At 38.8% G+C, this 27,433-nt stretch overlaps 1 protein-coding gene across 4 annotated transcripts in view; it reads left to right on the top strand.

Moving 5' to 3' along the window:
- Nucleotides 1–27,433, top strand: part of wars2 (tryptophanyl tRNA synthetase 2, mitochondrial) — an 81,870-nt gene that overhangs the window by 6,112 nt on the left and 48,325 nt on the right. For all 4 annotated transcript variants that reach the window (XM_088083580.1, XM_088083579.1, XM_088083577.1 and 1 more), the window contains exon 4: nucleotides 10,389–10,543. The gene's annotated coding sequence lies outside the window, so the exon portion shown is untranslated. The remainder of the gene's footprint in view (nucleotides 1–10,388; nucleotides 10,544–27,433) is intronic.

Here is a 27,433-nt window from a genome sequence, read left to right as displayed (position 1 = left end):
TTGAAAAAACTAATTCTTTCCCCCAAGTCTATTGTTACGAGCAAGTTTTAGACCTTTCCCAATATTAGATGAGTTAAATACAACAAGACAGAAACATACAAAAACAGTATGTGGTGGTACACGTTAATAATGTGATATACCACAGTGTTAAAAGTATGCATTTTAATTAGGAATGATATTGTAGTACAAGTTAAAGCTTGCAGACATATTAAAACTAATATAAAGTACAGATATTATTACTTCGTTACATTATGGTAAAAGTAAAATGTCAACATTACTGCAGTTCACACTTGTTTTAAAAACCTGTTTTAACAATAAACACACATTTTAGAAAGTGTTTGTGATTTTTGTAAATTTGTAAATTTCATTGCATTTGTTGAGGGGGACATTATGACTTTTTTAGGTCTCTAAACTAAAGCTAAGGACTTGGGACTTGCCTGTCATGACTTTGGACTTGATTGCAAAGACTTGAGATTTAGTTATGACTTGCTAAACAATGACTTGGTCTCACCTCTGCTTAGAGCTCTTCAAGTAAAAATGCCTGACATTTGCATTTTAATCTCAGATCACTATATGAAAGAGTCTGACAGTAATCGACTCGATCCGACTCCGATCAAATATATGCACAAAGCAGAGAGAAACACAAACAAAAAGCTTGTGAGGAGCCGCGGCTCTTTCTGCAAATGTCAAACTTGTCAAGTGGAGTGTGGACTTTGACAGGTGTTTTGAGAGTCTTTACATATAAATCACAGATGTCCCAACCTTTGATATCATGAGCTTGTTATGTTAGGGTCCCCACCCGTAAGTGATGGATCGATGGCAGGATGTGAGGGAACACGGTATGAATGCCACAGTGTCTCAGCTCGCCGCGAATGAAACAAAACGCCTCGAGAAGTTGTTCAAGCATTTTAAAACAGCATTGGGGTTCAGTGATGTTAAATTAGATTCTCTCGCTCTTATTTCATTACGGCTTTTGAATTGAATTTACTCTTTGTAAATGTAATATCTTCGGTAACAAAACCTGGCTTCTTGAGAGACGTGCGTCTTTCCGTGTGTGTCTGAATTTATGTGTTTTATTTTGGCTTTGACACAAAAGGCTGTGAAGGTGGAGCCAAAGGCTAAATCTGATGAGTTGGACCTCCACGGGGAGGTGTGGGTGTTACCTGCACTGAGAGGAGGTGCAAATTGTGTTAATCCACAGCTGGCCTCGATGCCTAATACTGCGGAGTTAGATCTGGCTCCAGGGCGGCCGTACTGGAGGTACTGGACGTTCAGCTGAGTGGAAAACCTCTTCCACATGCTGGTTGAGGCTCTGCCCCGAGGCTGCGGCCCAGCACGCCGCGGCACATGTGGGTTGAATTGTCAAGGTGTTATCATGCCCTGGCGAGGCTCTCAGCTCCTCCACCTCTGTCTCTCCCAGGTTTATTATCAGACTAAATACAGCAGAGCCCACGGACACGGGCCGCAAATTCATGCAGCCTTTCATTTGATTCTTTCACTCTAACCTGACGGCTGTCCATCATGGCTTTAACTTTTCACACACACACAAGAGAATGTGAAGTTTTATTCATGTATTTATTTCTTTTTTAGCTGGAAAAATAGCAAAGTTAATGTTTACGTCATTACCTGCTGTGGACTTGACTCAATAAAAAGCTGTTTCAGCAGATTTCCCACACGTTAGGACAAAGGAGCAATAAGACAAACAGCCAACAGCAAAAATAAAACCTCTCTGTTCTTAGACCATCGATTATCTGAACTGATAGTCTGAGGTTTGAAAGTGTGCTTGTGTTTGTTTGTAAAACCTTCTTAGACAATTTTGTGATTATGAAGACTAGGGCTGGCACAATATCGGATTTTAATTATAAGATTATTGTGGCCAAAAGCAATAATGAGTGGGGGAGGGGGACAAGCCGCAAATGAAAAAAACAAAGAACAAAACTGAAATGAACTGAATTTAAGAGGTGCTGGATTATTTTCAAAATATTACCATGTGTATTATTAACATGATATCAGTCATTTATTTAGAAAATATGTCATGGTTATTGTCAGCACATTGTTATCACAAGACCCCTACTGTGGGATAAATAAATACAATTGACTTAATTTGACTTGATTTTGTGTATAATGATTGAAGTATTATTAAAATATACATTATACATAGTAAAATATACAACACTATCAGGGCTTGGATAAAGATAGTTTAAAATATATGTCAATGAGTATAGTTTCGATTCTGAAATAGAGAATGCACTTTTAAAGACAGGAAAGTAACACAAGTTATCAGTGCTGTTGTCCTTGTTTTCTGATTTTTTTTTCAAAATTACTGTCTACATTGATGATGAAATAAAGTAGATTACTGTTAAAACATTCTTAAAACAATTTCATTTGTTTCTTTATTTTTATTTTTATTTTTTTCATCTTTTTCAGAGAAGCACTCTTTTATATCCGGGAGTGTGTAGCTGCAGGATGGCTGTGTTTTAGTGGAAAGCATTGTTCAGAGTGCCAAAGCAAAGGCAAAGGAGCGAACACATCAGTGGCTGTAAATGTCATGTAGCGGCTGAGTGATGGATGTCCTGAGCATTTGACGTCTGGGAGAGATCTGAGCATAATTCACAGTCTGCAGTCACGCCATTTCAGGCTCTTATGATTCAATCCATACAGCAGCTGAAGATTTGCTCATTTTTTACAAAGGGTGCTGGTCTTTTGTGAAAGTATATTTTGTGCTCAGTTTTTTCCCTTAGATGAGGGAGGTGCATGTCATAATCTGTGTGAACGATCCCCCGAAGAGTACTTCAAGCAATAAAAAAACGATTGTGACGACTGTGAACTCTTCTGTGAGTGCATTAAGACGTTAAGTTTCACTTTAGTCTTCATGCTGAACATAAACACCATTCTCTCCTCCTTGCTGATCCTTTTTGTAGTCCAAGTTTTGTTTTGTTTTTTTTTTGTGGTAAATGTCAGTGTTCTCCTTATCCACATTTCCAGTGACTGTTTTGAGCCGTTTCCTGTGAAGTTATGTGAAAGGAACCTGATTTCTTCAGTGCATAAGTCAGAGTACGAGTCAGTGTTTCCTAGGAAAGGGTTAGTTGGTCATGACATGAAACAGGAAGTAAAACGGCTTGTTGAAAAGTAAGAGTGAGGGAGTCAATGTAATGAAAAGAGACATTTAACTTATTTCAGTCATCTTTTATTTCATTTTCATCTGTTGACAAGAGGTTTAACTTAAGCCTGATTTGAATTATTTGAGTTGCTTTAATGTAATTTTTGCTGATCTTTTAACTTAACAGACGGCTGAAAACTACACATAACTAGTGTTCAATGCAATGTGTATTTTCAATGTGACATGATGATCATTTTACTGAATTCCATGAGGCCATATCTGATAATTGTCATATATATATACATATATATATATATATATATATATATATATATATATATATATATATATATATATATATGCTCTTTAATGGTTGCAGTTTTAAACATGTGATTAACGTTGTGAAACAGTTGCCGTTGCGCAACTAAAACTCCTTGGTTAGGTTCAGGAATAAATATTTTGGTTGATCTTAAAAAAAGTATGTTTGCTAATTACGTACGTCAGACATACATCAGCCTACTCCAACATACTACGTCATGTTGTAAAACTTACTCAGTATTGACTTTTGGCTTCACTCGCAACACAAACACTGGTCTCCTGGATAAAAGCCCTGTGTTTGTTTGACCCAACCACCCCCCTCCCTCCCTAACCTGACTTTGACAACCTATATTGGTTGTGTTTTGGACATGGACAGTGTCAAAGTTACAGTACTTACCTACCTGACCTAAATGACCCTTCTGACTTCTTTTAGACTTGTTTGTACATGTTGGTGCACACAAATTTGTGTTTTTGTTCTGCTTGTGTGTGTGTGAAATCATACTTTGTGGTCTTTCAGTAGTTTGGTTTATCCATTGTAATGGCTAAAGGATGAATCAGCGTCAGGGTGGTTTTACCCATCAAAGTGCAACCCCAGACACATTATCGGCCAAGTATTTTTGAGTAAATCCCAAAAAGCAAGACTGGAGCTCTCCCTGTACCTTGCATGCCATCAGAGGATTTAGTTCTGTAGTTTTAGTTTAAAGAGGAGCAGAGTTTTGACAGGCTCGACATCAAGTTTGTAAATATGTGGCGACAGGCGACAGCAGCGGAGACATATGGCAGTTCTTCGTGATGCTTCAGTTTACTGTCATCTCTCATTAACACTCAGTGATATCTAGTTTGCCATCTATTACTGATCTGAATGCTGCGTCAGGACGTATAGAAAGGGCCTGAGGAAAAGAGTGTATGTGTGTGAGATACTTCATAGCCGTCCACCAAAGACACAGCTGGTTGTATTAAGCAGCTCCACTTCTTCAGTGTCTCGTATATGACTGACAGCAATTACAGAAGCAGAAGAGAGACACTTCCTCTTCAACTCCTGGAAACACATTTTGTCAGCTTTTTTTCCGCCTACAACACTTCTCTTATCAAGTGTATTCACCAGTCTGTTTTGTAAAGCACCAGTAGGAGAACGCCTAAGTCCTTCTTAAAACATTGCAAACTGAGGTTATAAAAGGCAACAAATCAAAAATTAAATGTCTTTATCAGGATCTTACAATGAATCATGATTTTTTTCTAACAACTAAAACAACCATCGTAGAACTTGAACTGAAGATCTGCCAGATTTAAAAATAAGTTACAAGGGTAAAAGTCCTAATGAGGACCAGATCATTAGACACATGTTGGTAAGATATTTTATGACAAATTAAATAATGGTTTTAAACATAATTTTGTAGTAGACAGATGGACAAAGCATTCAGTTTTTATCTCTCAACAAGAGATCCTTGTTTTTCCATTTTTGGAATTGCTCATAAGCAAGAAATCTCCAGTTGAGTTTTGAGTTATTTATTTAAGAAACTGCTACTAGTCCCAGACATTTCCACTTAATGTTTGGTGATAACAAGAACAATGTATTTTTTGTTAAAGTTGTAAGCGGGGATGTAGCTGGGTTTAAGCTAAACTGTATATTTTACTCAATTTTTAAGCTTAATACATAAGCTTAAAAATTGTCAAAAATTCTCGAAAATCTCCATTTCTATCTCATTGGCTGTACAGATGGAGTGAAGCAGTGATTACAGGTGTGTTTTTGGTATAACACCGTTCTTTTCCTTCTGTTTTTGACCTTGAACGTTTACCTGCAACGCTAGCAAAGACCAAACACACAGTAAGCTGCTTCACACACAATTGAGATGAAAATTGAATGTGTTGCATTAGCTTCATATACCCTCCTTGTCAGACCAACCTACTATGAAATCGTGTCAGTTACTGTGCAACCCTAGTGATTTTTAAAAGATATTTATTTGAATGAAAATCTTTAAGATTAAGACTATTTTTTTTATAATAAAATTAATGAAAGCAGCCAGTAGTGGTATAAAAGGATATCTTTTATGCAAGCATCTATATATAGGAGATGTAGCAACAGCTTCCTCCTAACCAAACTGTTAATGTTGCAACTTCTATTGTCTATTCAGTGCAAATAATAAAATTTCCCTTTTCCAGCGCGGAGTAACGGAATAGACATTAAATCACTGTTGAAAGTATCGTGACTGATTACTTGATTTTAGGGTGTTTGCAGTGTGGGCTCGGATGAGGAAAGTGTCCGCCAGCAGCTTCAGAGACTGTTAGCGTGTGTGCAGTTGTCTGTCATTCTGTTGCCCTCCGTCTTTCAACAAAACACTCGGCAGAACAATCACTTATTTTCTCCTCGACCAAATAATGTTCTGCTATAAAAAAAATGAAACCCTTTGAAGTTTGGGGGGCAAAACCTCGACTTGTGTAACAGCCTGCTTGAAACTTTGTGTCCTCATGCCTGACTGTGTGAATTCTTTTACTGGGGTGAATACTTGAACTTGACTTGGGGACACAAAGACTTCATGAAAATAAAAAGACATATAAAACTCATGCAGCGCAGCTCTTGTACTTAATAATGTGTAATAAATACTCTGGAATGATTCTTTCTGATCATTGCAAATCCAGCAAGCTTTGATTTAATGCCTCCATGAAATGAGAATGGGATAACAGCGCTCTCCAGCTTGTCCTTTTCGCCGCTTTCTTCTCTTTCTTCCACGTCTGCTTTTTTCCCTCATCATCTGAAGACTTTTCATGTGTCCTTGAGGCTCATTTGGAAAGCTTCATGTCCAATCAGTTGCTGCTGAAATGTGAATCCACTGTGACATTTTCTCTAATCAGCTCTCTCTGAGCCTCCCCGGTCCCTTCGAACAAATTATGCAAATCACAGCGTAATAATTTGACCAATTAGAATCAAACCAACAGTCCTTACTCATGGCTGCAGCTTTTTTTGTTTCCCTTTTGAGGGGAGGAGGAGGACACGGCTGGTATATTGTACACTGCGTTTGTGTTGCCAGTATTTAAATTGGTTGTTCTTGTCTACATCTGCTTGTTGAGTGGAGTCTATGACCTTTAAGTCTTCTCTTGGCTGCAGACTGGATGGTGTTGAACAGAGACAGGCAGGTATGCTCATTTGTGGGTCGACACATACGTGCATATACCCATGGCAACATGCATACACATACAAAAAATACCTACAGACTTGCACATGCTAGATACTTAAAGTGGGCTGTTCTGGATGAGATTCAGCTCTGATGCAAAAGATTTTTACTGTTTACCTCTGAGAACAAAGTAATGTGGGATTTAACCGGCGAAGCCTCTATTTCATTTTTATTTCGTAATCTAAAGCAAAGGTCAGGGAACTGTATATTTCTTAAGGTCTGGTTTGTTTCAGAAGTATTACAGCACTGGGTGCACTTTGTGTATAAATGTAAGGCTCAGAAGTCCTGGACTTGACAGGAATTCTCTTATCTAGATGGTGCGTTGGACCTATGATGCCTGGGAAACCAAACATACATTTTGGTGAATATAACATCACAAAAACAATGACACAGCTGCCAAGCAACAGACAACAGCTGACCACCGTTAGAGACTGACAAATAACAAGTGCAGGTATTTTTTTAACACCCTGTTGGGACATTTTCAGCTGTTTCTGTTGCAGCAATACCAGTTATTTTTCATGACATGTTGGTGATTTCCAGCCGTGTTTGTTGCCACAAATCCAGATATTTTTAACAATCTGTCGGGACATTTCCAGCTGTTTTTGTTACGACAAAACAAGCTATTTTTTAACAGCATTACCGACTTTTGTAGTTTGGTTTGTTGCAACAAAACCAGGTATTTTTTAGCAACCTGTTTGGACATTTCCAGCTTTTTTTGTATTTGTACTTTTTAACGACACATCTGAACATTTCCAGCATTTCCATGTATTGAACAACACATTTCCAGCTATGTTTTAGGTGACCAATCCAGGTATTTTAAACTTACACACAATCTTTTTTGAATCCTAACCAGGAGTTTTTTATGCTTGCACCTTAACATGTGTTAACCGCAGCATTGTCACAACATAAAATTGAAAACCAAACTAATTTAAGCTTACCGTAGTTTGCAGAAACATACATTTACGCAGATGATTGGGTTGCCTAGATAATTTGTATTACTTTTTAATTGTGTTTATATTACTGTACTAGTATTACGTTTTCCTTCCCAACTACCACCACTTTGGGATTATTAGTTCCAGCAGAATGTAATGCACATCCATTAAAAACCCAAACTCAAATACTGTAATGCTGCAACTAATTATCTGCTTATGTAAAAAGCAGAAACCAAATAAATGTTGCAGCTGTGAAGGCGCTTCACGTAATCCGTTCCTTGTGGAATTGCACACACATTAGTTGGTTTGGGAACATACTATGCTGAGCTAATTCAGGGGAAAGAAGAAAACGTATCCTCTCCATTACCAAAGTGATGGAGGGGTAACATGCCTCATTTAGGAGACTCATTTGAGGCTTTGGAGGAGTGAGTGAAAAATGGCAAAAGCCACAACAAAATGCATTACTCTGCAGAAAGAGAGATTGTAATGTAACACCAGTGTGTTAGGCAGAATGAGACAGATGAGTTGTGTGTAATATATTAAAATGAGCAATAATAGTTCAGATTTTAATAATTAAATAATTCTGTTTGTGTTACTGGAAGTCAACAATAGAAGGCATCTGTCTCCACACTGGCCCGAACAGTCTGCTGTGCAACACTAATATGTCACAGGATGGACGTGACTGATGAAAATCAGACACCTGATTTGTGACAGCTGTACATAAAGAAAGAGCATCGCCATTTCTTAGAGCCCAATCAATCTGAACACCACTGGAAAAGTATATTTAGCTCAAAGAGCTGAGCGGGAAGTAAATATTTTTACTGGATTTTTCCATTTAATGATATGCAGCAGATGTGGAACGAGATGGAGGCGAGAGGCATGGGAATCACTTTACTGACTGACTGTGTCACTGCCAATATCAAACCAGTCAGACACAATAGCCGACTTTCAAGTTAGCGTTAAAGAGGTCAAAGGATAAATATGTTTTACTGGGACTCTTGTATGTATGAACCCAAGACCTTCATCCCCAAATAACTGGGTTTTACAACAAAAAGCCTACAGTTGTTTTTGTCAAATCTGGGCCTTTGATTGTATGGTTTGGCAGAAAGGACCAAGGATTTGTTATGCATTACAGACAGTATGCTAAACTCTCATTTTTCTACTCTGATGAAATCTGGACAAATTGTGGGCTTTTCTCAGGACCAGTTGGCTTGGGGAGGGTATGCATGTGCATGCATTTGTTTCTGTGTGGAAGCATGCATGTGCGTGTGAATGAATCAAAATAAGGTCTCTGAATATCCCCTCTGGCCATCACTAAAAGTTGTCAATCACCTCCTCATTTAATTCCAGAAAGATGAGCGCTCACATGCTAAAGCTACGCCCGCCTCGCCACAGGATTTGGCACTGAATCTGAAGCCTGTTGGTCTGCCCCTCGGCCTAAAATATGGAACCAGGGTGCCGGGCACACAAAGCATATTTACCAAATGAAAAGTGGCGCCACATTAGTTTTACACATTTTCTGTTTGATTCAACAAAGCATTAAATCCGCAAAAATAAGCCGTATCAAATAGCAAATGGAAAGCATGAGTGTTCATGTATTGTTGTGTGTGTGTGTGTGTGTTTGTGTGTTGGTACCCTTCGCAGGATGAAGTGAGATGTTGTGCTGTACTTGGCTCTGGGGTGTTTCATTTTAGCGCTACAGAATACCATAAAGTATTCATTTAAAGAAGCTATTTAATCCAGTACACAGTGCTGCAGTCTCATTTTATTGAAGAAAAAGAAAATCTATTTCTAATGCAGAACAGCTTTCTGCAACAGTCTTATCTTGTGGGGTGATGAAATATGTCTGTTGTTAATAGAAAAACCAAATCAAAATTGTGCTGATATAAAGTAAGATTATCTCACCTTAAGTTCTTAAAGTTTGACAGGGTTCCTTGTAGATATTTTGAAATTCTTTAAAGGTATTGATTGATTCACTCAATAATCTAAAAATAAGGTCATAATTGGTTTCAAAAGGTTTTAAATCAATCTTTTAAAATTCTTGAAAATGTGATGTGAAGCAGGACTTTATGGATTTCTTTTTCTGATAAAAGCCTGATGTTGCATTTCAAAATCTCATATTTTAAATAATCTGTGGTGTCTTTTTTTTTTTTTCAAATTATTTACCTTATGTCTCTTACACTAACATCATAGAGATCAGGGATCAGGAACCAACAACATATTTGTTTCCATCCAGGATGCACAGAGCAGAGGATCCACTGACTGCAAGCTAACTGTCACTGTCCCCCATTGTGCAATTATACAAAAAATAGCCATCTAAGAAAAATTTTGTGGCATGTCTGACACCAGTACATGGCAATGCATAGGGAGTTCAGTGTCCTTTATTCAAAAAGTTTATCCAAACCCGGTTAGATGGTGATTAAAGCAGTGGAATTCCATGTGCAGAGAGAGCAACACAAATTTGAAAAAAAAAAAACCTCTCCATTAAATGCCACGTATTTCCCAAAAAAGTCAGTTTTATGTTAACAAACCGTTGGGTAAAACTATCCCTAACCCTAAGTAATTGATGTCAGGTGTGGTTATCATAACATTGGTCCATAACTTCATTCCAGTTGGCATTAAAAAAGTCTTAAATCGTCTTGCCTTAGTCCGTCTCTATGTGTCGGCCCTGCGATAGTCTGGCGACCTGTCCAGGATGTACCCCGCCTTCCACCCGATGACAGCTGGGATTGGCTTGAGCCCCCCCGCGACCCTTGCGAGGACAGGCGGTTGCGGACAATGAATGAATGAATGAGTCTTGCCTCAAGCTGTAGGAACCCTTTTGAGAACCATGATGAGACTTAATCTTTTCATTTTCATTTTTTGCAGTGTGGCGAAAACATCTTAACAAGGAATACTGCCCTGGTTTCAGCTACTAAAGTCTCCTGCATTGCCAGCACTTGGACTCTGTGGGAACCAGCAGCTCCAAGGGTGAAAATGAAGCAGAGAAAATGAACTGGCCACGTCGTCCTCAGCAAGGCACGGTATGCACAGTATGTCACTCTAATATTACTCTGATAATGTTTGGATTTTGACGATTGTGATGGCACATTGAAAATATAAATAAGTTTTAACTTTATGCCTCCTCTTTGCACTTTCCGTCACGCTTCTGTTCAAACTTCACGAGAAATATCTTACAACAAATCTCATATAGAAACACTTCACTGACCAGCTCAGATGGCCTCAGATCTGAGGTTGTGAAATGCTTTTCAGGAGGCGTTAGAAAGCAAGAACAGGGTGCCGTTGACAGATTTATAAGCACAGGATGGATACTGTGGGCTCCTTCTGCACTGCATTCTGTTATAGTACCTGCAACGGGGCCTTTGGATTCCACCTGCCATCTACAGTAGGACGCCCCCACCTGGCCACCTGGTGTCTTTACTGACAGGTGAGGACAAAGATCCTGCAGAGAGCGAGGCTTTGCACGTGGCATCAGGTTTAACAAGCTGTCACCTGGCTTTAGGGGATGGAGACATGATGGGAGAGTTTGAATGTGCGTGTACGTGCACCCAAACGTACTGTACACCCGAGCATATGTACACGTGTGCGTGAGTGTGTGGGACAGTGCAGAAACACAGGAGGCGCCTGGAACTGTTTCCAGTTAAAAGCAGAAGCCCCCACAACAAAGGCCCTGGCCGGGGGAGTGAAATGAGGAGAATATCATTTTTCTTTGGCCTCTGTGATCTGCCATTCTTACGTTTCACTTTCAAAGCTCTGCTCGCTGGCAGAAGTCCTCCGCTCTGCATCTTGGATGGAAAGAAAGGAACGCTGCCCTCCGTCTCTCCTCTCCTCACCTCCTTTCCCTTCTTCCAAAAAATAAAAAGAGAGAAATGAGGAAAAATTCCCCACATGCCCGTCTCACTTGCCACGACTGATAAAAGAAGCATGGATGTGCTGGAAGCCGTACTTTTCTGTCAGCCCAGCTCTAAGGAGATCCTGCAGTAATCCCCCGACAGGCCATTTAAGACCTGTGGCTTCCTGGTTAAGATCTCTTTAGGAATCCCTTTCTCTCTGCACACGGGGCACAAAATGGCAGATTTTCTCATCCTTCATCCCCTGGCAGCAATTACCAGAGATGCACAGGAGCAAGGTGGATGTAGTGGAGCTGCTGAAGGGAATAATATACTCATACTGGGGGGCCTCAATTTCAAAAGAAATATATAAATGTGACAGAAACAATACATACAGTGTTACATGCTCAGGTAAATTTAGGCCACTTGCCTGAAATAGCTATTTTAATCTGAAGACATCAATCTGTCGACTAAAGGTTCATTGTTTTAAAGGGATAAAGTGAAAGGAACTCCTGTGTGTCAACAGCCCTAAGTACAAAGTTTTATGCAAATCGTTTCACACTCCAATTTTTGGGACGTCCCAAAGGGATCTGAAAGATCAGTATCGGGCCCGTTCAAGGCCTTTTTTAATTGATCGCAGTCAGTTATTTTGAGCACGTGTCCCGCCCAATCCTTCGTTTACGTCTGCTGTCACACTGGTGCCATAAACAGAGAGCATTTGCAACAGATATTCAGGTTATATTGTAATGCTGCCACTCCAATAAGTAGAAATTGAAATTTTGTTGAAATAGCAAATGCTGCTCTAAGCGGAATTGTGCTAAGACCCATATAAAACTAGTGTTTACTTTGTTATTTTGTTAAAAAAAAAAAAAAAAAAACCCTCAGGAACTGTTGGGATGCAGACATTTTTTCTTGTGCTGCATTTCAGAGCTATTAAACTGCCAAGCACATACACTGGATTGATTTTGATAACTTTATAGTACTTGAACTGTTCCTTGTGCAGCTTTATCGTCCAGGTTAATACAAGTATCGGATTGGGACTCCATATCAGCAGCTACTCAATATCAAAAAACTTGGATCAGGATTGGGTGCAAAAACACTTGATCGGGACATCCCTAATTAGAAATAGTAAAACCTATAATCCTGAACAAAAAATAGGCACTCTTCCATTCTTTCTGCCACACTACACACTGGATCTCTAAATGCAGGATTTCCTAACGCTTACCCCCCCCCCAAATAAACAGTTTGCTGGAAATTGGCTGGTCGCCACACCTTACCCACAGAAGTCCCTTATACTGCCTTTCACAAATCATCACTACTTTACCGCAGTGAAAGGTCTAATCAATGCACTTGTCAACAAGCCAATCATCCTGACTTGAGCCACCATTTTTGTCAGACCTTTTATTTTGCCAAATACACAAAAATCAAAGCAGAATGTCCGGCATTTACATAGCATCAATGTGCCTCTGAGCACAGCACTTAACCTCTGACCTGCTCCAGCAGTCCTAACCTGACAGCAACACCGCACCAGCCGCTGAGGAATGTTTCAAATAACCACACAAATAACCCACATTCATGTAAAAATCACAGTGAAATCATTAAAATTTTTCAGTTTTAAATGTGTTTTTAACCATATCAAACAAATGATGTGATGGATTTGTCCAAACATCAATGAAATAAATTTAGCTTATGATGTGATCACCTTAAACTGATATGTAATAAAAATAAAAAATAACATTACAGTAAATATACCATAACTCTCTGTCTGTAAACAGCTATGCCTATAATATTTGCATTTAGTATGATTAGTGGATTAAATGTGAAAGGCCTCACTTGTAGTGAAAACAGTTTTCAGCTGTTTTCAGAGCCAGATATTTCCCACAGAAGTTGGTTGAGATCAAAACAAAACTAAAAGAGGGGAGAACATTTGACTTAAATTTATCAGGTGGCCAGAAAGATGACTCAGAATAAGTGCGGACGTTGCTTCAAGCGGGCTGGATGTATGGATTGGTAACAGTTTGCGAAGATGTTTGCCATAATAATTTTATAAAGAACAATATGTCAACAATATATGCGTTCTGTATGTTCCATTTATTCCAGGTGTTAAAAAATGTATCAGTGAAAGAAACATTATCTGCACTTTTATCAAGACATAGATTAAAACCGCAGATTTTGATGGACATTGAGAGACGTCTCTTAACCACCAAACCGCCTTGTTGCAGTAAAATGCTCAGTGCTGTAACTACAGTTGTCTGATAAATATTGTATGGACCATTGAGTTTTCCTTGAAGTGATGAGCATTGCCTCTCATGTGCTGAGCAGATCTGTGATTTTGACTTGATGCCCGCTGTGTGGCGGGGGGATATTATTCATTGAGCTGGTATTTATGGGCGGAAGGAAGGCAGCTTTGATAGAGCGTCTCTTGAGTGTTCTCCAAGATGAGATGTACTCATGTCCTCGACCTCTTGACTCTTCCCCTCTTCATCTCTATCTTTATTTCCCATCAAACAATATGGGAAACCTCTGAAGCTGGATGTATGTGCATATGTGTGTGTGAGAAGAGAGAGAAAGATCTAAAAGCCTTTGCTCTATTCTAATGTTAAAAGGCTAAAACTTCAGACGAACTTCCTTGTAAAAATATTATTGGACAGTCAGAATTATTAGACATCCAAGAGGCGTTAAATGGATGTTTACTCAAAGAGAAGCTCTGATCATTTAGCAGTGCAGAAAGCACACACCACCCTGATGTCATTTAATTTTGATCTTAATTCTCTATCATATGCATGCTTCCTGTACCGTCATGCTCTGTAGGACTGGGTTTGAAGTAGAGTTAGCGCTTTGAAAATGATTCAACCATGTGTTGCTGTTGTTTTTTGTTATTGTTGTAAGGGCTGAAATCCATCTCACATATGTATGCCACATAGAGGCCATACAAAGGGCCGAACACTGCCTGTGTGCCAGTTGTTGTCTGAGTTACGAAGCTGACTCTATGGGGTTCCTCCTCACTGGGAGCCCGTCCAGCCTCGGAGGCTTCAGGGGGAAGTGCTGAGGCTTTCATGCTGTTTTAACTACAGATGTAGCCATCATACATAGTTCCACATTTTACTGCTGCAGCAGCATGGAGCAAGGAACCACCACCATACTGTGGCACTGCCCCCAAGTGGAAATGTTTGGAAACTCTGCTGTCTTCCCAGTCTTCAGAAGAACTAATGTGGACAGCAGATGACTAATTGTGATACAGTCGGAGCGGACGTCAGAAGTCAATCAACCTTTTTCATAGTGAAGCACAGGTGAAACACATTTCAAACAAAAACATGGCTCAGTTCCATTAGGTGTTTCAGTTGTCTGTGCCAGTGACCCAGCATGCAAAATATGTGGGCTGAAAAAATAAAATAATTTAATATAATAATAGGTATTAATTACACTTATGACATGCCAAAATGTCCGCAGTAATAGAGGTCTACAGACATGGGCTGTGTCTTAAATCAGATACTTCTGTACATTTAGCTTTGGTATAATGGGTACACTATCAACTTCCATGCGTAGAACGAAAGTTTTGATAAGGTACTGTTGCCTTGAGTGAAACACGGCCGTTGTGCACTTGATGGAAATTATGTCTGCAAGATTTGACAGCTTTTCTGCCATGCTCGAGGAATTGTAACTGAACATGCACAAATACCAAATGTAACTGTAATGTAACTTAGGCCCATAGATCATATAGCTTATACCACAACACGTGTAACATCAATGCTTAGTAATAAACAAACTGAAGGCTTCCATTCAACAACAGTATGGTTGTGAAAAAAATACACGAGCATATCAGTACAACCCCTCAGTGTTCATCATGGTGGTCCCCCCTCTCCCACCATCTCACAGTTCTCTTTGAGATTTTTGTTTGGTCCCGTCTCTTCTACTTTTACTCATGAAACTCTCAGGGCAAAACCACCTTCACTTTTTTATCATTTCTGTTTGTGTACAGATTCAGCAAACAAGTATAATGTCAGAAAGACCGCTAAAATGTGTCAATAGTTGAAGCTTTAACTGCCACCTGTGGATATTTAAGGAATCTCTATCTTTAAACCCTCTGAGCATAAAAGAAAACCAGGTGGCACCATGGGCTTCAAAACAATGCTAAATAGCTGCATATATGAATACAATTTGTGTGGGATAAATGCTGCTTTACAGGCTTATAGCTGAGTTTATGAGCAAGCCGTCTGATGTTATCCCAGATATTTTCTCACATCTTCTCTTTATCCGTTTTGGTATCTCAGTTTGAGGTTTTTATGGCAAGCTCACAAAAGTGTCAGATGCTGCAGCACAGCCCAAAAAAATCTCACATCTCGACTTTTCTGCACTGTTGTTCTGAAATAGTCTCTCCCTCTGTTTCTCACTCACCCAGACACACCAGTGTGCATACATCTGTAGAGCAGGTTGAGTATCAGGGCGCTCTGCTACATGTGCAACATCAATCTGCCTTAGAAGTCTGCTCCACATGATGTATCGGCTGGTGTTAATGTGTGTGGGTGTGTGTGCGTGTGTGAATAATATTATGTGAGGGCTGGTGTGTGTAAGTAATTGGGAACATGCAGAGTGTAAATGATGATATGATGCAAACTGTACTAAATTACTGTGCAATGATGATGCAAAATAGGCTTAAAACATTCCTCAATACAGTACAGCACCTGTTAATATATCATTGGCTCAATTGTTTTATTTTTGTTAGTGCTATTTTCAAATAGAAATAATTTCATAACATATATATGAAAATAACTAAATTACTGATATTTCTTCTTACAGTTCATCTATCTCATCCCGAAAAAAATCACATTTAACCCATTAATAGTAACTTCACAGTTACTACAATCAAAACAGTTTCAAACAAACACTGCTGAGGCAAATCATTCATATTTAAACCTAATTTTCATCAAATGAATCCCTAAATATGAAAACAAAAAAGTAATTTCATTTTACACTTACAATGTCTTTTATCACCTTCTCTAATAATGTTCACGTTATTTAATTATTACCATATATATATATGAATTAATTAATTTTTTAAAAAATTTAAATAAAACAAACAAAAAAATTAAACAACAAAATTAAAGGCCTGTCCCAATAAATGCCTGTTGAAATTAGTGGTTTAAGTAAACAATAGCCAGGTGTGTGTGTGTGTATATATATATATATATATATATATATATATATACATATGCATATAAGAAACATATTCCATAAATAATACAGGCTGGTTTTAGACCGGGTATTTGACATTTGTGTATTATTAGAGAAGCTGTATTATCCTGGTCTTTGCACAAGTCGGCGTATAATGCAGACCAGGAGGGAGGTCAATCCCAACTCATTTACACTGCTAAAGAGGGATAACCACCGTGGGAATCCTGGTTCCTCCTGTAGGGAAGGAAATAACACTGCCCCTTGTCCCTGGTGAAGTGAGGAGAGAGAGTAACGCACCTCACTCTCAGAGGGAGCTTTGGGGGAGGAGGAGGGGAGGAGGCCCAGCCCCGGGCGTTTGCTGCCAGCCGAGGTGAGGGATTGTGGGGGAAAGGAGACATGGCAGCCGCACTTCCTCTTGGCTCGACCGTGGAAGCCAAATTAGAGAGAAGGAGAGAGCAGAGTCTTAGCCTCATCTGTCAAACTCTTCTCATCTCTCATTCTTTTTGTCTTCCTCATCTCTCTATCTCTTCAACCCCACCATCAGCCCAATTTATCCTCCTCCCGTCCACTCTTCCACTTTTCTACTGGTTTCCAGTATAAATATAATCCAGATGATGGCTAACCACAGGTCATTGGAGAGCAGAGGGATACAACCAGAAATCACCAGGCCTGATAATCAGTGTGTGTCTTGATTACATTGGCCAGTTTTGGGTCGGTGTTCGTGGAGCAGCTCTCTTTGGTTGCTGCTGCTGACAGCTTGAACCTCTGCACCGACTTGTGGAGTTGTGGACAGTTTCCAGTTTTGTTTTCTCTCTCTCGTTCTCTATTTTTGATTCTTTCTATCCACCGCTTCATTTTCCCTTTTGGCGTAATCACATTCTCTGACTGATTGATTCAGTTTGGTTTTTCTTAATTTCATAAACATAAATCTTCTTGTTGTCATAGATTGTTCCTTTATCAAGTTTGCATCTCTTTGGTAAATCATGTGTGATTCTTACTTGAATTAAATATCTTTGTATCACAGGTCTTATTTATCTCTCTGATTTTGATGTAAGTGGACGTACTTGCTCTGGATTTTTCGACAAAACTTTTCAATATAAAAACCTTCAACCAAAAGGTTTCCCTACGCGTGCATGTGCATGCGTTTGAGCTCTGTAAAATGAGCAGAAAGATTTTTGCTGGCAAGATGGAGGGAAGTTAAATATCATTACTCACATTGTCATGATTAGAGCTGAGCCAGATACTCGCATGAAAAGAGTATTCAGTAAAAATAGTGTAATTTTTACAAGTACGCGCATTAGCCTCTGTGTTGAAGTCCAAACTCCTGATGCAGAAAAATCCTCATTTGGGTATCTGTGTTCAGTCTCATACTCTTGTGATCAAAGATGAATCGCAATTTTAAGATCCCTCTGTAAATAGTTTTCCAATCAACATTTAATGTAGCAACTTCTAATCAACCTACTGATTTGGCTGAAAATAAGAAACGTATCTCTTTAATGTTGTCCTAACCCTTACCCTCGGCTGAGCTGTGACATTAGCTGGCTCAGCGGTGCTCGGTGAGTTAGCAGTAGAAGAACGCCTCCTTCTGCTTTGGGAGGCAGTTGGTTGGTGTAATTTTGGTGGAAAGAAAATAGATCCTACATGAAACTGCTCAGTGCAAGGTCTGTGGATTATGTTGAGTAACCAGGTCAAGTTTGCTGCTGAATGACCTTCCCAGAAATTAATTCAAAATATATTCGATAGTTTTGTCAATATCAAACAAAATTAATAACAGATTTAAAAATGTTCACAACAAAGATCAAAAACTGGCTCAAAGTAAACCAGAGCTGTACTCATTTTTAGACTGATGTATTTTATATTCCTGATGAACATTGATTTATGGAAATTGTGTATTTCTATTTTATCTGTTTTTGTACTGTATTTGACTATGTAATCTAGCTTGACAATAGTCAAGCTTTATGTAACTGAATTATGTACATTTTCCCCACTGTATACTTAAAAGCCCAGCTAGGGATAAGAGTTGGAAATTAGCAGTAGCTATAAACTCTCTGTGCAGCACATCAGCTTCATACTTTGTATGAAACTATGTTTAACTGCATCATCCCTATCAAATAAATACATTCAATTCAATTCAAACTGTACAACACAGTTCCATCTCATGCAAGTTTTTTTTAGCATTTGCATTTAAAATATTTCAAATCAGAAACATCATTTCTGGAGTGGAAAAGTTTGGTAGAAGTGGATAAAACCACAGTTGTATTGTAGCAATCATTGAGAGAGTGTGTCAGATCTGGAAGTTCCACTTTCCTCCATGATAATGTGAAGTTTTTCTTTCTCTGTCAACAGTCTGTGTTTCACTCTTACTGTCAGCCTGGATCTCTTTCATTCACATCTACAGCAGCTTCACACAGAGCTGCGTTTCTCTCTTATCTCTTATCTCCTGTCTTCAGCGTCAACGAAGTGTGTGTGTGTGAGTGTGAGATGCTGACAGTTCGCCTCTCTCTTCTCCGTTTCTCGATGACCAGTCCTTCTTGGTGTTGACACACACATCTGGATGACGGCTTTGAGGTCTGCCGTTTTCATCAGAAACCAACACAAGCCATCAGCTTACATTATACTTTAGGCTGTTTTAGCCGAGACAACCTGTTGAGACTCTGGTCAGTGTTTGAACTGACGGTGCTAAATGTGATGCTAAGCAGAGAGCTGATTACAGTACCTGCTTTTGGTGGTAATTCCACAGTTTTTGTCACAACAGTGTCATGCTGATGATATGACAGGAAAAGACAACGAGAAACAAATCGTAAGCAAAATAAAACAATAAAATGATAAAAAAAAGAAGCTCAAAAACAGTCAAAAACTATCATGTATAGTCAGGAACCTCTGGGAACTTATTTTGTTCTTCTTAATCCAGCAATAATCCATATTCCAATCTACATCATCACCAAATTTAGCTAATGTTCATGAGAAAATGTTAAGCCGAATCCCTAAGTGCAGTTATAGATTTTATATTTAGTTTCTTTAAGTGTTGTTCACATCAGTTTCCAGCCATAGGCATGTAATAGATGGCATGGTATTGCTGGGCCTCTTCACCAACACATGCAACAGTTTTTCAGGATGAATGTTACTTGCAGAAGAAGTGCATGTTTTAGATCAAGGACCTGATTTGTGGTTTGGTGGCACTTTGAATGTAGTTAAATATACCAAGTACCACTATGTGCTCGGAAAACACTTTAAAAACGGCAGTGTAATTTCCATCACCAACATTTGTTCAAAGATGCCATAGAGAGTGAGATGCCTTGAAAATAGCTGACAACACCGCAGCTAGCATTTGATTGGAGAATGAAGCATTTTGCTGCTGTGGTCAGTGAGCAGAGGACGAGTCGAGACAAAGACTGTTGACAGCGTTTGTTCAACAACGAATATCTTACAGTTTATATGTAAAATAACCTCTTCAGACAAAGTACATGGATGGTTTGGTCCTAATTGACTTTAATTTCAAATAAGATATGTTTGTTAGGTAATAAATTAAATGAAATCGGTCTAGAAAAATATAAAAATAAAATAATAAAAATGAAAATTTTAAAATAATTTAGATAATAAAGTTTGTTTGATCCTGAATGAGCCCTGTTCCCTTTTCTCTTTTAATTTAAACAAATAAATACATATGTATTTTCTTTTAGTTTAGATTTTTTTTCAGTTAAGTTCCAATCATTTTCCAGCTTTTCAGCTTAAATACACAAAATTTAAAATAATAATAAATAATAATAATAATAAGCTCTTACTTTTGAAGCAGTGACGACCCAAAGCAAATTTTGCTGACTAAAAAGTTATATGAAGCCTTACCTTATTGCACCAACTTTTTCATATTAAGTGTTTTAAACTGCCCCCTTTAGATTTCTACATCAAAAGTGAAAAAAACAAGCAAAACAAAATAGCTATGTATTATATATATATATATATATGTATATACTCAATAGTCCCAAAGAAAAATTCATATACACACAGTAGTGTTCATAACTTTTTATATTACTTAATCATTCCAATTTAAGTACATTTTTTGATATTTTGAATATGTGAGCAAACACCTCTTGTTTTGCTTGTATTAATCGATCAGCCAGCATTCAGCAGCCAATGGGAATCTCTCTGCAAGGCCTATGCACACCAAGTCCGTATTTTTTTTCTCAAATATTGTTGTGCCTTTATAAAAAATAAATGCGTCCTTATGTTTTGTCAATCACATTTATACACCAACTGCGTGTCAGGTTTGATTTTTTGATTTTTCCACATCTGTGTGTGTGTAGTGTGTGTGTGTGTGTCTCAACCCAAAATATGCTGCCAGGCACCTTTCAGGATCAATTGGATCGTGATCTTGGTGGTCTTCTTTTTCATGTGTGATTCCACAGCTGCTTTATCAGCAGGTAAAACCTTCCTTGTTGTGGACAGTTTGTTTTTATACTTTGAAGAAGTGAGAGGACCAAAAAATAATCCTCATTTTAATCAGCATTTTATCTTGTATTGCAAAGTTCAAACCAAATAGAAAAATAAATGCATCAGAATCAGTGTGCAAGGTTTCTGATAGCAACCATTTTTATCATAGGTTACTTATACAAATACTTACATATTTGTTGTCGTTACGAATAATCAAGAGCACTCATCTTGTTTTCACAGGCCACAAAATGTTGCCTAACAAAAAAAATAGTTTTACATTGCAGGAACATTTAAAAAATGCATGGATATTAAAGAATCAAATTTACATAATGTTTTAGAGTAATCTTAATCACTGGATTTTTAAATTTCAGAGCTAAAGACTAACTGTACTTGGTGCATTGACCCAAATAGCTGTATCTAAATACTACTGCCTAAGTACTGTGCCGAAGTACAAATCTGTAAATTTTTTTTACTGAAGTATTTTAATCTCATGCCACTTTCTACTCCACTACACTTCAGAGGGAAATATTGTACTTTTTACTCCACTGCTATGATTAGATAACTACTTTATAAATTAAGACTTTTGTGCACGAACCATGTCAGAGTATACAAGTGCAGCCAAAATATTTACTAAATTAATTAGAAAATTAATTAGCAACTATTTTTATAATCGTGTAAGGCATTTTTCATGCAAAAAATAATTCAAGATTCCAGCTTCTCATATAAACTGTATGTATGAGGACTTGCTGCTTTTCCTTTTAATTATTTTTAATTATTATCATTTATGACATTTATTGAAACCTTTTCGCATGTGTACTTTTAATTTTGATTCTTCAATGCGTTTCCTTGAAATCACATTTACTTTGTTTAAGATTATTTAATAATAGGCCTATATCATTTTCACTACTGCAGAAGTTTTTTTTCTTACAGTCTTTTTTGGTATCGTCTCCAGTCTTGGCACTGTGCCAGAGTCTTTGCACACCACACAAAACCTGCCCCTATATAGTGTTTAGGGGGCATAGGTAACCTAAGATCAAGTGGCATTCACCTGGTCAGAGCAGATTTGGATGGTTAAGAATGTTTCGTGCATCTGGAGTTAACTTAGCAGAAAATTAAAAGAAAATATTCAAAAAATGTTGCTGCATGAGGCCTATTGTGATTCAGTCTGCACTAAAATGTTAATCTTGCCATGTATTCTGCAAAAGTCCCAATGAAATCGAACAAGGGACATTTAGTAAGAATGACGTTTGCTTGAAACAACACCCAGGAATCTGCTGAGCTTCTTTAAAAATGAAACTAAATAATTGTGACCAGGTTTTGAAGATTTAATTTTTCGGAAGGAACCAGAGGGCTTCGGGCTGAGAGCCACAGACAGGGTTGGGATGTTGGAAATATTGAGACAGACTAACATGGGATTTGCGGACAATCAGAAAAACACACAATAACGCCTCATCTGTTTTCTCTGCATCTCTGGCTGCAACATGTCGGATGTTGAAGAGCAAACAGTGACCAGTGCAGGTTCTCCCTCTCCCTTTGTTTCTCCCTCTTCCTCTCTGAGTCCAGTTTATAAGTGTTTTAAAGTTATGATAAATACTGATCTGGCCTGCTTTTTCTCTCCCTCACTGCACACATAAGCAGAAGAGCCGCGCTGCACTCTGCAGGTCTGGTTTCAATTTCTGGAAAATGAAGAGGTTGTGAGAAGGAGAGAGGAAAAAACTCCTGCCTTGTAAATCCATTATTGTTCAGGATATATCAGAAATCCAGCTTTAATAGCACTGTTTGTGTAGGATCTACTCTCAATCCCCCACTATATAATCCTATTCGCCGACCAGGGCTTAGCTGCACAAATAAACACGGTAATGGATCCCCTCACATACAGCAAAGAGAAGAGGCAAAGAATGAGGCACCCTTCGGCCCAATCTTTTCCAGATGGCACCAATAGATCACATTATTTACATCGGCTGTGTTCGGGTTCCCAAGGCAACGCTGCTCTGTCTTACAATCGTTGCTTCAATGACCCGAATCCTTTCAGTTTTTTTTCTTACCCAGGCCTTGATTAGCGCAGAATCCGAAGAAGATGGATCTCCTTCGTGGAACAGTACGCTACTGATGCACAGATGTGGTGTCACTCCAACGCACCTTCTCGAGAAGATAAACCTCCTGTCTCCCACCTCCCCCCATATGGGTTTCCTTATGACATTCAATCCCCAAGCTGGGCGTGCATTATGCACTGATCAGCGCGCATCGTTTCCATTAGCGTAGCTCGCTCCCCTGCGTTCACCCGTGAACTGCGGTACGATCTTTGGGACTCATTACCCCTCCGCTCTCAGTGCGGTTACGGATAGTTAGCTTCGTTCATGACCCTTAATTGTTTCTCCTTGTCTTTTCTGCTCAGAGATGAGCAGCCGGGTGGACAGGGATGAACGCTGCGAAATCTCTCCGGCAGGCGGAGACCTCGACATGAGAAAGAAATTTGCTGCGGTTAGTGTTTGTGAGTTAGCGTTCTGTCTGCATGTAACCTTTTTAATCATGGTAACAATCCTGCTGATGCATGCTGCACGACAGAAGGATCTCACATTGAGTACAAGAGGTCAAAGGACGTGCGACGGGCAGATAAGTTTTCATTGCTGGTAGCAGGGAGGGGATTCCTGTGAGGATTTCAGCTGCCAGAAGTATCTCTTGCTTGTTTATCAAAGGTTAGTTAGCTGTGGAGTCTGGACGCAGCATCTCTGAAACCTTAAAAAACAGCATGAAGGTCGTTCAGCCTCATGAGAACGGTTCAAAGTTGTCGTATTTTCCCTTCCACTTGAACTGGAAAGGTACAGTACTGTAGTAGTGGCTGCCACGGTTGTGGAGATCTTTCTGCCAAATCTCACTGTCTTTTTCTTCCTCTGCTTCGTCTTCTTCCTGGCTGGAAGTCAAACCTTTGGGCTGTTTGCCTCATGCGTCTTTCCATTTCTAGCAGCGAGGGAGACAGAGGAGGCTGGCGTTGGTTTCTGACATGACGGAGGAGAGCAGAAAAAAACAAAACAACAAGAGAGGTTGGAGGATGTTAAAACCTGGTCGTTTTCCAGAAAGTCTGTGTTTTCAGAGTTTGTTGCTGTGTCGCTGCCAGATACACTCTGTGTGTGTGTGTGTGTGTGTGTGTGTGGGCGTGTGGGCATAAACAGTTTATGTGCAGGATTTGACTGATTGTGAATACTAAGATTTCAGGGCTAGGGCACTAAAATAGCTGATTTTTTAGACAGCAGCTTTTAAAGATCGCGCCATAGTCCGCCCTTATTATGCATTTAATTTATTGGTTTGACAGCAATAATTCCCATCTGCTTTGGCGCCAAAATCCCCCACCCCATCCATCACCTTTTTTTTTATTACACAAAAACAAATTGAGAAGAAAAAACATTTTTAAATTTGCACATGGTGTTTTCTTTTATTGTTTGCTTTTGTAATTGTTTGTCTGCTTTTTTTAAAATGTGTTGATTTCTCATTAGCTAATAAAAGCATGATCAGAATTTTTGTGGGATTATGTAGCGTGACAATGGCACTGAATGTGCTAGGTCTGGCACTTCCATTGAGGAGAAGTTAGCCCATGATGCTAATTTTCACCTGCAGTTCTTGCACAACAAGTAGGGGGGTTTATTGGGTAATGTACATTACAGCTTTTTTGTATCATTGGGGTGGGAATCACCAGAGGCCTCACGTTAAATTATTATCATGATACTTTCTTCACAATACAATATTATTGCATTTTCAAACATTTTGCGATAACAGATATTCTGATTTATTTACTTTATTCAACTGCAAATTATGTCCCCAAAGGTAAACTTTGTCAACAACTCACTTCAGTCATCAGTCAAAACAGTTGATTTTTTAATTCTGATAAGGGTTTAATAATGTAATTATTAAAAAACATCCATGCTTGGCATCCCTTTATCAATACAGTATTGCCATGCAAAATATCAGAATACTAAGCTGTACTGATTTTTTCCCCAATCCTGCTGTATCAATGTTATTATATTGATCACATGTTTATGTTAATAGAAACACACCCACAGAGAATTATCACCTGACAGACGTTTATAGCGTATTTCAGCTCATTGTTCTGGTTTTATAGCCAAACAACTTTACTGTTCTGTTTCAATCTCTGGCTCTTGTTGTTTTCAACTGCAGCTGTTTTCACTCTAAAAACTCAAAAAAACAACCTGCTCAGCACCAAACAGCAGACACACACAGTCAGCAACTAGCAGGTGAACATAGTGGAGCATTTAGCAGCTAAAAAGACAGATATTTCCCTTAGAAGTTGGTGCAGAGCAGAGACAGCTAATAAAAAGAGTGAGTATTGGACTTACAATTGCCAGGTGGTCAAAAGCATGAATCTAACTAAATGCTAATGTTGACCCATATGCAACTGTTTCCTAACAAGTTCACCGTTTCAACTTAACAGGTGACGTGTCAGTGTTTTGTTTATAGCTTGATGTTGCAGGTTTAACAAAATGAATAATGAAAACATTATGGTAAAAGACGTGATAATAAAACTTCATGGATGTGTGTGGTGGAGGAAGGAGACTAATAAGGAAAAAAAAAGGGTGTTATATATTATAATATAATTATAATATAAGAGCAGCTGTAGAGATGTATCATATGGCAGCACCAGACAGCATTCAGTATTTAATAAAGGGCCATTAGTTGGACATGAGCACCATCAGCATGAGTTCAGATGTAAATAATTGATCCCTGAAGAGGAAATAGTTTGAGTGAAAATTACGGATAATTTGTTGTCATGCAAACATTGAGCTCCTGTGGGCTCAGAGCAGTCTCACTGTGTTGACTATTGACAGATTTACAGAAGAACATGTGTTTGCAGTTTTCAGATATACAAATTTACAGTCCAGTGCACGACCAAATGTGCATCACTGGCGACCCTGCAGCTGGAATTGTGCAACCTTTGTCAAAGAAACACACTGATGAGCCAGTGTTAAACTCCCCGGTCACTCAGTCAGTTTAAAATCGACCCCACAAGTGCCCCCCCCCCCGCTGCTCTCTGGCCTGCCTGGAAAAATGTACTCTGACTGTGTGTGTTCGATTCCTGGCTCGACCTGCGCTGTCATATTTCTCTCACTCCACACGTTCCTGTCTTTTGGGCGATAAAAACTAATAAAACATTGCCGAGAAGTGGCTGCCCACCGTCCTCCTTCCAAAAAACTCAATTAAAACAAAACAATGAGCAGTTAGTGCACATTATTCATGCTGTAGCTCCCTGACACCGATAAATCATCCCGTTTAATGACAGATTGGTCTGTGATTCAGGCAAATATATGAAGTGACAGTGAGCTGTTTTGAACAGATGTAAGCTGAAGAAGAAGAGGAGGAGGAGGAAGCTGGAAATGTAATTATTATTAATGTGGGTGGGTTGGAGGCCGGTGAGTTCGGACAGTAAGCAGAGGCTCGTCAGTCTGAGCCCGGATGGTTGCGGGTGCGAGTCCCTTGTTGCTGAGGCCGCTTAAGGCAGCTGAACAAACCCAGCAGAGGAATGTCGAGGCTGGAGACAGGCAGCAGAGAAACTCATCAGAAGAAAGCTCTGTAATTTTAGGGATGTGGGATTATGTGGGACAGGCATTTTGGAAGGTTGGGCAGATATAAGGGATCGACCACCTGCCTGCAGCACCTATTTACATATATTGAGTTTCAACCAAGTAATTTGATTAGACAAAAGCGTTTCATGAGTGCTCACATAGATGACAACATCACTGGGAGTGTTAACCATTGATTATACAGGTTTACTTTACAGGTTTAAAACAGGAGCATTAACAGGAGAAAACGCAGATGTACAATGCTCACTTTTTCCCCTTACTTTTGTTGAAATTCCCAACGATAATGAGATACCTTTGACTGAACAGTTTTACATTAAGTAAACAACTGAATAAGACTATTTTATATCAATTAAATAACTGAAAATAAAGCTAAGAATAGTATGTATGCCATTAAAAATATATATAAAAAACGTTTTTTTTTATCACAAACATGCAACTATTTTGAAATTTTATAATAATATTAAAAAACTTTTTAACAGCACAAAAATGTTGGAAACCATGCAAAGAGCACTGACTTATGTCCGCCCATCACATGGTGGACAGACATGCAGGAGATGTCGTGTGCACAGAACAGATCAGCAACATAAAATGACAGTAATCTATATGACACGATAATAGCATAACGACAGCAATAAAAGTCTTCATTTTGAGCATAACAATTTCACTCTCTTGTGATGCAGTTTTAAGTGTAAAACAAGTGACTTTAAAAGAAAAGAGAAAAACATGGACTTTAGAGAGCAGGTGTTGACAGACCCAAAGTCATCCATTGACTGTGTGTGCCACTAATTATGCCGCTAATTATAAGCTGATGTTGATGTTTCTGTTTTTGCTCTGACTGTCTTTCTCTGAGTGAAAGAGTTTCTAATTTGGAAATGAAGAATGAAGAGTAAAT

This window comes from Plectropomus leopardus, chromosome 10 (genome assembly GCF_026936395.1).
Source record: "Plectropomus leopardus strain MGB_pleo_1.0 chromosome 10, ASM2693639v1, whole genome shotgun sequence".
Lineage (NCBI taxonomy): Eukaryota > Metazoa > Chordata > Actinopteri > Perciformes > Serranidae > Plectropomus > Plectropomus leopardus.
Note: the sequence above shows the minus strand (reverse complement) of the source record. Positions and strands in the feature narration are given on the sequence as shown.